General features: G+C 32.4%; 1 pseudogene; it reads right to left on the bottom strand.

The window, feature by feature from the left end:
* Positions 1–10,205: 10,205 nt before the first annotated feature.
* LOC131830382 (nascent polypeptide-associated complex subunit alpha-like) lies at positions 10,206–11,003 on the bottom strand (annotated as a pseudogene).
* Between the last annotated feature and the right edge of the window lie 260 nt (positions 11,004–11,263).

Here is an 11,263-nt window from a genome sequence, read left to right as displayed (position 1 = left end):
AAGTATGCCATAATATTAATTATATACTTATTCATTTCTTCACACAATTTGACTTTGAAACCATTTGATTAATTAATTACTAAATGACATGGTTTTATTTCTTATAATTGAATAGGTTTAATTCTGCCTTATAATCTGTTGGTGAAGTTTTTCTCAGTTATACAAACTAATCACATAAAAAGCTCCCTTGGTCTCTTCAATATATGAGATAATGATGAGTGTTAGCTTCTTTTTTTCTTGGATAAAAATGTCTTTAGTCTAGAATATGTCTTCTTCAGTAGATCTTTTTAAAAATCTTATGAATGTAGATTATAGAACCTTCAATGTTTTACCAAGTTATTCCTGAATTTTATAAATCTTATTAGAAGTTAACTGTGATACAGTTAAAATGAAAAGGGATTTCTTTAAACTTTTTTCATGATTACTGAATTAGAAGTAGCTCTCAGTTGTTTTTATTAAGTAAAATATCAAAAAGGTGAGCTGTTTTCTGTATGCTAATTTGGCATAATGTAAAACAAAATTATGTCCATGAAATACCTCAGTACTCTTCTCTCATCATTTAAAAAATTACCCACTTCTTATAGATGTCATTTGACATGACCCTAACATAAAAATATTTCTTGTAGTATTATCCATTTGAATAAGTCTGCAGTATAAACCTGAATCATATTAATTGATATGTAAACACATAGAAAAAAAGTCATTTACCAAGTAGACATATTTCAAACTGAATGAAATGTCATAGTTTCCATTTGTTCCTTATATATACAGTAATGGTATTTAAAAAACTTATTATCAATGATAATTAGTGCAAAAGTTAAAAATTATGACTAAAGTAAATTAAATACATAATATCACCAATACACTAAGCACGGAAAATGCTAATTATTTTGGACAATAATAATCAGTATATAATTGTTTAGCCTGAATATTATAGCTGTGATAGCCAATAATATATCTTTATATATATAATATATCTTTCAAATAGGCATATCTCTTTCTTCATGTCTATATACATATATATACACATGCATACATATACACATGTACATATGCGTATGTACATACATACACATATATGTTCTGATATATATAAGTATATGTATCTATATAAAATATAAAGTTGTTTAAAAATAAATAAATAAATAAATAAATACAGTTCTTTTAGGTTAGCCTAGCTATTCTCCTATTCTCTTTATGTTATTAATAATTAATTACTTTGCTATTATTAAAGACTCCAAGGAATCATTCTCATTTATAGGGATATTAGCTCACTTTAGGGTACAGATTGAAATGGTGCCTCCTCCTACTTCCCCGCCATCTTGTCTCCTCTCTCCATTCTCATTTATAATAGCTAAGTATTGAGAGAGACTTTGGAGGATAAAAATATTTTTAAAAAGAAGAAACAGGAGCTCTTCGGTGTCTCAGTTAGTTAAGTATCTGCCTTGGGCTTAGGTCATGATCCCAGGGTCCTGGGATCGAGCTCCACATTGGTCTCCCCACTTAGCAAGGAGCCTGCTTCTCCCTCTCCCTCTGCCTGCCGCTTCCCACTGCTTGTGTTCTCTCTCTTTCCCTCTGTCAAATAAATAAATAAATCTTTTAAAAAAGGAAGTAAACAAATTGACACTGTAATTTGAAAATAAAAATTAAGAAACTTCAAATAGAGTAAGTTTATTACCAATTTACCTTATAAACTTCGATCTGTCACCAAATATGCACTTATATTCTTAGTTAAAACTTAAAATACCCCATAGCTTGAAAGTGACCACCAAAAAATTAATGTGAAGAAACCAGCCTGACTGGAAAACAGAGATTCTCTATTCGTGTACCACATTACTCATGGTTGGAAACTCTGGTGAAAGCTATAAAAAACTGACTAAAAAATCAATGCAAATAAATATATGACTGACAGTGTGATGCTATCAAGTTCAAAACCTGTACAAGCTATGCACTTACACCGTTGCTTTAAAGACTTGCTTCACAGAAGTAAATCAAAAGAGAGCAAGATTTAATTAGTTCTGTTGCTCTATTGTGTCTCTTGGTTAATTCACAAAGGAGTTACAATTTACTTTAAGGTGTTTATACCTGAAAAACAGAGACTGGAAAATGAATCAGGTGAGAAAAGTATCCCAATTTCTGCCCTTGAAATCATGGAATTCAACCCAATTTGGAGCCAGCTATTCTTCTCTTTCAGATCCTACAGGAAAACTAAGGCAGAGCTTCTGATCCCTTTTGAGTAGGAAAATGATGTCACAAGGGACTGTTTGAAAATTCAGGACAATCTGACTTAATCATAGCATTTATGTATTATATATGCTTATTTTATTTTATTTTTATTTGGGGGAGTTATTTTATTTTTTCAGTGCTCACCATGATAAGTGTATTTTTTATTAATATAAAATGTACTACTTGTTTTAGGGGTACAGGTCTGATTCATCAGTCTTAGACAATTCACAGTACTCACGATAGGATCTGAAACTGCATTAAAGAAAAAGCAAAACCATTTTCACAATCTTGTCTCCCAAGAGAACATAGCCTAGTAAATATTTATTAAAATAAATAAAATAAATAATACAACAAACAAAAGCAGCTACGAAGAACTGTTTCTCTCTCACTGACCCCTTTCTTCCTTCAGTTTCTCCTACAAATGTCTCCAGAGTTCTATCATCAGTCTTTTCTAATTCTCTCCATGAGGGACTTAATTTATTTCTATTACTTCAAGTTCCTCTTATATGATGATTCCTCCCAAATTTATGTATCAATCTTGACATTTCTCTTTTGTGTCAAATTCACTTGGGTGTTTTTGCAATAATACAATATATGTGTGACTGAACATACTTCATACCCTGCAAAATCATGCACTCAAAATAACAAGGCTAAAGGGAAAACTACAGCTGGAACGTACAACTAAAAAACTTTGTTACCCTGTACCAGAGTGCCAACAAAACAATAATAATTCCAATAAAAATAGCAAGCAGTTTAAAAGAGATGTAAAACCTCTAATAATTAGAGAAATAGTCCTGAAAATACAGGATTTGGCCTTAAAAATGGTAAAGGTAATTTTATGGTATTTAATAAAGTTTGAGTCCGCTGAATTACAGAGACATGTCAAAATAAAGGGAAGAGAAGCACTTCTAGGGAAGAACATGTGGCCCAAAGGAGTATGGAATGAATGAGTATCTTCTACAATAATGCATTTAAGCTGAATTACTGCACATTGTATTCAGGTGTTTTTTTTTTTTTTTACGTTAGAAAATGTTAATGTTCTGAGAAAATCTGCTTATGAACCAAAACAAATTCTGTATGATAATCGCATATAGCCGATTTAAGCAATAAGGTAAAAACTAATTTGCATAACAGAAAGTCCTTGTAACAGGACAGGATTTCTAAATGTTAATAAAAAATGATCCCCATTTGTGTGACTTTATTGAGACTCATTACGTGAATGAGCAGGTGAAATCCATCAAATAATTGGGTGAACACATAACCAACCTGAGCAAGATAGGGCTCCTGAATCTGACATGGCAAAGTACCTCTTTGAGAAGCACACCTTGGGAAACAATGATAATGAGAGCTAAGCCTTAGGCTGTCTTCCTAAGCTAGAAGGGTTTCTTCCCTGGTCACCAAGGCAGGGCATTCATGTTGGAGTTACCTATCCCATCTCCTTTCTATAAGTTGTACCTAAACATCTACTTGACTTCTTTCATTTGTACTGTTCATTCAAATAAAGTTATTTGGACCCCTCCCCCAACAAATAAATATTTATGAAAATAATTTCAACTAGATATTGTATAAGATCCTCAAAAGATGATTTTCTATCATCTGCTATAGACATGCTATATTTCATTCACCACTTGCTTGGGATATTGTTATATAAACTGCTTGAATGCTCAAGAAATAATGTCATTTAGGCTTGAAATAATGAAGTAGCAACAGCAGCAAAAACTATTTGAACATCTTTGGAGTTAGACAAGGGTTGACTCCCAACAACACCATTGTTCAATTGTGAGCAAGTCATATAATGTTCATAATTAAAATCCATATCTATTAAAATGGAGTAATTTGTATCATTTTTGTTGTTAGCATTAAGTAAAATGATGTCTGAAAATATTCTGGCACAATGCCTAACACTTCTCAACAATGAGTAGCCATTAGGATCTTCAATCTCATTTTATTACTTAAATGACTTGAAATGTAATATGTTCACTCTACTTCCATTATCAATATCTATTTCCTGAATAATTATTAAAATACATTTCTAAATTGTCTTGCCATACTGATTACTTACATCCCAATACATATTTTCAATATTTTTTTACATTATTCTTTTGTAAAAAAAATTCCCTTGCTCATATTATTTTATACAATAGTAAGATCATATTCCTGACACCAAAAATCTGAACTAAATTACAAATGGTCTATTGAGATTATAAAATCCATGTGCATCATTGTTTTAACTTTGTAAGCTACCTAAATTAAAAATAATAGTTTTTTTCTAAATATTCTTTCATGTTTTTAAAATCAGAGGAAAATAACTGTATCTTATGAGTTATTAAATCATAATTAAAATTTCCAGAGGCCTAATAAGATTTAAACCACATGGTTTTGAAAAAAGTGCAACTATACTTAGCTACAGGTTTCTCTTTTATCATTTCATTAGTACTTTCAATGACAAGACCTTGTGTCTGAAAACAGAATCAAGAGCACTGAAGTTGAAATATTATTGAAATATATTCCACTTTCTCCTCTTCATCTACCAATTTTAATTCCTTCCAACATAGTCATATGCAAGCTCATATATACACATTAGTTATATACACATTGCTTCCATCTGGAGAAAATAACTCTGATTACAAGCCCCAGGAGTACTGGCTCTCTCTAGCATTAGAATCAACCAGGTAAAGTGTAGTAAATTACAATGTGGGACACTACCCATGAGTATAATTAGATAAAGTTGCCTATCATATTCATTCCCTAAGGCCCAACAAGACTTTCAGAAATAATGTTAACCTATGCTCACTAAGATTATGTTTTAGTAAACATTTAAGTATAACTGGAAAGAATCAAATGAAGAGAAATATTTTAGAAAATATAGTTAGATACTTAGAAATACTTAGAAAATATAGTTATGAGTGAACTTTTTATAATAAATGGACAATATGGTTTAGATTAAATTTAGCTATTAATGTTTTAATATGTTGTTCTTACAAATATTTGCTCTGTTGCTAGATATAACATAGAATTTATGATTAGGTATTATATTAACAAGGATATGCATCTCCATTAGTAGATTTTTATTTCTTCAGCAGTAATGAATATGTTTAAATTATTGTTATGATTAAAATAGAGCCAGGAATAAAGCCGCTATTCAGAAGCACTTGCGGAATAAATGAGTAAACAATTCAATAGAAAAACAGAATTATCTGCTCTCCTAGATGATTGGTGTCCCATACGTCAGTATATGTGAAACTATGTCATAATTTTTATTTCTTATCTCTTAATATAATTCATTTTCTAATGTAAGTATAACCATCTCCCCATTTGGATGATTCACAGTTAAAAGTAAAAGAGGAAATGGAAATGGGGATAAGTAGTGTGCTAACTAAAGAAAATGTGGGCTTAAAATCCGAACACTTGTGGTACAAATAAAGGAACTTCATAGTATCCCTATTATGTCCTACCTCCACCTCTAAAGAGGTTATGCTTAAAAATGGCTACTAACTTATGTGCAATCAAGGGTGTCTGCTGTTATGAATTTTCTTTTTTAGAGCCCTGTCAGGCAAACAGGACCAAGGAGTAAAATTTATAAGGAAGCAGTACCTGGCTTTAGTCTAGTTTTGTTCAAGACTGCACAGCAAAAACCTAGAATAGTACCTGACACATAGAAGACATTTAATAATTAATATATATTAATTTATTATATATTAATTATTTATTATACATTAACTGTTATGTGTTAATGTTTATTATTAATGTATTAAATGTTTAGTATATATTAAATATATATTTTTAACTGTTTTCCAGGACCTTCTATATTGAAAATAAATGAACCTCATTACGAACCTCTAGTTTCAGCTCAGATATTCAAGGAGCTTAGAAATCATCTTACAAGTAAAAATGAAACAGTGAAAGTCAATGACTTTTCTTGGACCCATCAGAGAATTTAGTTTGCAAAGCAAACCACACCGCACAGTCCAGAAAAATAAGCAAATGCAGAAAGTCATCATTCAGATCTGCTTATCTGGGGCAGAAGCCACTGGAGCTGTACACTTATATATGAACACTTAATATTAATTCTGATGAACTGCTGCAAGTTGAGTTTGGACTAACATGAGACAGTAAAAAAAAATAATGGTTACCAGGGGGTAACCAGGGTTTAGGGGTTGAGAGAAATGAATAGTCAGAGTGTAACAGAGTTTTAGGGCAGTGAAACTAATCTTATGATACTCTAATAGTGGATACATACCTTTATACATTTGCCCAAATCAAGAGAATGTATAAAACCAAGAGTGAACCCTAATATAAACTTTGGGTGATAATTATGTGTCATTGTTGGTTTATCTACTGTAATAAATGTACCACTCTGGTGTGCAATTTTGATAGTGGGGAATGTTCTATGTGGGGGCAGAAAATATATGGGAAAACTTGGTACTTCTCAATTTTTCTATAAACTTAGAGCTACTCTAAAAAATAAAGTTTATTAAAACAATCAACTGTAATTAATATATTCAGGGCTCCAATTTAAAAAATAAACACTATTCAAAGATAGATGAGAAATACAGAAAAGGGATGGCAACTCTGAGAAATTACAATAAGAAATGATGGAAACAAAAATATTGTAACAAAGAATGCTTCTGATGGGTTCATCTGGTTGAGGAAAAAATCAGTATGATTGAAGATATATCAATAGAAACTGCTCAAAATGAATTGCAGAAAAAAGGGAAGGAAGGAGAAGGAAAGGAGAGGAAAGAGAAAAAATAAAAGAGAATGAAATTACAGAAAGTCTCACTCATAATTTCAGAAGTATAACATGTATTGGAAAATGAGAAAAATAAAAAAGAGAACAAATAAGTATGCAAATTTATAATAGCCAAAACGTTCTAAAACTAGTGACAAACATTAAACCATTGATCCAAGGAGCTCAGAGAATATGAAGCAGTATAAACACCCTTAAAAAATGACTCCTACTCACACTGCAGAAAACCAAAGACAGAGATAATCTTCAAAGAAGCCAAGAGGGGATAGGAGAATGCATTACCTATAGAGGAACAGAAATAAGAATTACAGCAGATTTCTTATCAAAAAGCATGCAAATAAGAAGTGGAATAAAACACTTAATTTGTTAAAAGAAAAAAAATTATCTGGAATTCTATATAGAATGAAATCATTCTTTAAAAGTGAAAAAAAAAAAAGCTTTTTCATAGGACTAGAAACTAGGAAGTTGTGCCAAGACAAGACATCTCCCTTGCGAGAAATGATTTTAAAATCCTTCAAAGAGAAGAAAAATTATATAGGCAGAAATTTGGATCTACATAAATGAAAAGTGTTAGAAAAAGAATGAATTAAGGTAAAATAAAATATTTTTTTCTTTTCATACTAAAGTGCTTTAAAAGATAACTTTTCAAAGTAATGGCAGTAATATATATATATATATATATTTTATATATATATATATGAGGTATATGTGATATATATATATATATATCACTGATATATATATATTTTTTTCACTTCTTTATCCATTCATCTATTGATGGACCTCTAGATTCTTTCCATAGTTTGCCTACTGTGGACATTGCTGTTATAAACATTCGGGTGCACGTGCCCCTTCGGATCACTACATTTGTATCTTCAGGGTAAATACCCAGGGGTATGATTGCTGTGTTGTATGGTAGCTCTATTTTCAACTTTTTGAAGAACATCCATGCTGTTTTCCAGAGTGGCTGCACCAGCTTGCATTCCCACCAACAGTGTAGAAGGGTTTCCCTTTCTCTGCATCCTCACCAACATCTGTCATTTCTTGACTTGTTAATTTTAGGCATTCTGAATGGTGTGAGGTGATATCTCATTGTGGTTTTGATTTGTAGTTCCCTGATACTGAGTGATGTTGAGCACTTTTTCATGTGTCTGTTGACCATTTGGATGTCTCCTTTGCAGAAATATCTGTTCATGTCTTCTGCCCATTTCTTGATTGGATTATTTGTTCTTTGGGTGTTGAGTTTGATAAGTTCTTTATAGATTTTGGATACTAGCCCTTTATCAGATACGTCATTTGTGAATATCTTCTCCCATTCTGTCAGTTGTCTTTTGTTTTATTGATTGTTTCCTTTGCTGTGCAAAAGATTTTTATCTTGATGAAGTCCCAATAGTTCCTTTCTTGCCCCTGCTTCCCTTGCCATTGGTGATGTTTCTAGGAAGAAGTTGCTGCAGCTGAGGTCAAAGAGGTTGCTGCTTGTGTTTTCCTCAAAGATTTTGATGGATTCCTGTCTCCCATTGAGGTCTTTCATCCATTTTGAGTCTATTTTTGGGTGTGGTGTAAGGAAATGGTTCAGTTTATTTCTTCTACATGTGGCTGTCCAATTTTCCCAACATCATTTGTTGAAGAGACTGTCTTTTTTCCCTTGGACATTCTTTCCTGCTTTGTCAAAGATCAGTTGACCATAGAGTTGAAGGTCTATTTCTGGGCTTTTTTCTGTTCATTGATCTATGTGTTTGTTTTTGTGCCAATACTATAATGTCTTGATGATGACAGCTTTGTAATAGAGCTTGAAGTCTGGAATTGTGATGTCACCAACTTTGGCTTTCTTTTTCAACATTCCTCTGGCTATTCAGGACCTTTTCTAGTTCCATATAAATTATAGGATTATTTGTTCCATTTCTTTGAAAAAGATGGATGGTATATTGATAGGGATTGCTTTAAAAGTATAGATCACTTTAGGTGGCATAGACATTTTCACAATATTTTTCTTCCATTCCATGAGCATGGAACGTTTTCCATTTCTTTGTGTCTTCCTCGATTTTTTTCATGAGTACTTTATAGTTTTCTGTGTACAGATTCTTTGCCTCTTTGGTTAGGTTTTTTCCTAGGTATCTTATGGTTTGGAATGCAGTTATAAATGGGATTGACTCCTTGATTTCTCTTTCTTCTGTCTTGCTGTTGGTGTATAGAAATGCAACTGATTTCTGAGCATTTATTTTATATCCTGACACTTCACTGAATTCCTGTATGAGTTCTAGCAGTTTTGGAGTGGAATCTTTAGGGTTTGCCACGTAAAGTATCATATCATCAGCAAAAAGGGAGAGTTTGACTTCTTCTTTGCTGATTTGGATGGCTTTTATTTCTTTTTGTTGTCTGACTGCTGATGCTAGGACTTTTAGTACTATGTTGAATAGCAGTGGTGATAGTGGACATCTGCTATGTTCCTGACCTTAGGGGAAAAGTTCTCAGTTTTCCCCATTGACAATAATATTTGCTGTGGGTTTTTCATAGATGCCTTTTATGATTATGAGTTTTGTACCCTCTGTCCCTACACTTTGAAGAGTTTTGATCAAGAAAAGATGTTGTACTTTGTCAAATAGCACACATTTTTAATATAAATAGCACATATTTTAACTGAAGCCTGAAACTATGTTTTATTGGAATACTTATTCTATATTTATTATACTTACTGTGTATTTAACTTAAATATAACATCATTATATGTGCATTGTATTTTCTTACTCTATAAGTTTTTTCTTAATAACAAAGTATTTTTTAATCATTCCATTTTATTTCCTCATTTTGTATGGAAGTTATAAGCACTTTTAGCAATAATCTTAATCATTATAACACATACAGATGTATTATTGACTTATATGGGCTGTTAATCTTAAATTTTTCAAGTTTTTTAATAAAAAGTAAGGTTCTTAAAGCATTTTAATTCCATTTATCTTACTTATATAATGGCATGGCTGCAGGAATTTTATTTGACATACTTTAAACCCCACATTATTATTGCTTTACACAATCAATGTTTGTGTATATTTGAACATTTTTGTCATTTTCTTTGCTGCTTTTGTCCTTCATACAACTCTGTACTCCCATTATGTATAGTTTGCTTATGTCTAAGAACATCCTTTAGAATTTCTGTATTAATTGTCTACTAGTGATAAAATCTCTCTTCTATAGTTTATTTTAAATTATTTTACTTTGTCAACAGTTTTTTTTCATCCAACAAGAAGCCATAACTTTATTAATGATAGAAACAGTACAAATTTCAAACCAAGCTGCAGTTATTCTTTTGAAACACCAAAAAAAAGTCCTCGTTTTCAGATGGTTACATTGTTAATTCCATAATAGCATTTACAATATCATTACTGTTGTTCTTCAGGGCTAGGACTACCTTTGCTCTTGACACATTTGCTTGTGACATGACCAATTCTATGTCCTTAACCTCTACACTGGTTTCATCAACCTCTTCCTCTTCACTCTCCTCTTGTACAGTTGGAGTCCGTGTGTTTTCTTGAACCTTTGAGACAACTTCACCTTGAACTTTGAATTTCTGAGCAGCTGCCAGTTGTGCTTGCTGAGATAAATGCTCGATCTTGGCTTTCCCAAAAACTATGTAGGTATCTGAAGCTGGGCTCTTGTCGACATCTGGTTTTGTGATGACAAAGAGGATATTCTTAGATTTCGGGATAGTGACTCTTGTAACCCCTGTAATCTGTCGAAGACCCAGTTTGGGCATAGGCTTCCATGCCTTCTTTTCACTCGGGCTCTGTTTTGCTTTACTGACTGGTTCTTCATCAATTTCAGCGGCTGCTGCCAGCTGGCTTGTTGTGTGGTTACCCGTGTGGAATCCTGTTCCTCAAGCTCTGGTACTGATTCATCACTGTCAGATTCTGCTCCAGACCCTATCTCAGCCTGGGGCTGTGGCAACTCCTGCTCTGTAGCAGGGACGGTTTCTATGGCTTCACCAGGCATTTTGTGCGGGGGACGCAGAACCAAGATGGCGGCAGAAAGAGCACTTTGTCTACAGTTTTAAATAATATTTTTGTGATTTTAAACTACAGGTTGGCTATTTCTTTCTGTAACCTGAAGCTATTTTTCAACTCTTTTTGTCTTCCATTATTGCTTTAAAAACTGTTTGTCAGCCTTTCCTCCTCTGAAGTAATCTCTCCTTTACCTTTGGCCCTTTTAAAGTATTTTCTTTGTGTTACTCTTCCGCAATATTATTATGATATCTGTAGACTTGGATTTCTTCTTCTATATTATGTTGAGGGA

This window comes from Mustela lutreola, chromosome 4, assembly GCF_030435805.1.
Source record: "Mustela lutreola isolate mMusLut2 chromosome 4, mMusLut2.pri, whole genome shotgun sequence".
In the NCBI taxonomy this organism is placed as follows: domain Eukaryota; kingdom Metazoa; phylum Chordata; class Mammalia; order Carnivora; family Mustelidae; genus Mustela; species Mustela lutreola.
Note: the sequence above shows the minus strand (reverse complement) of the source record. Positions and strands in the feature narration are given on the sequence as shown.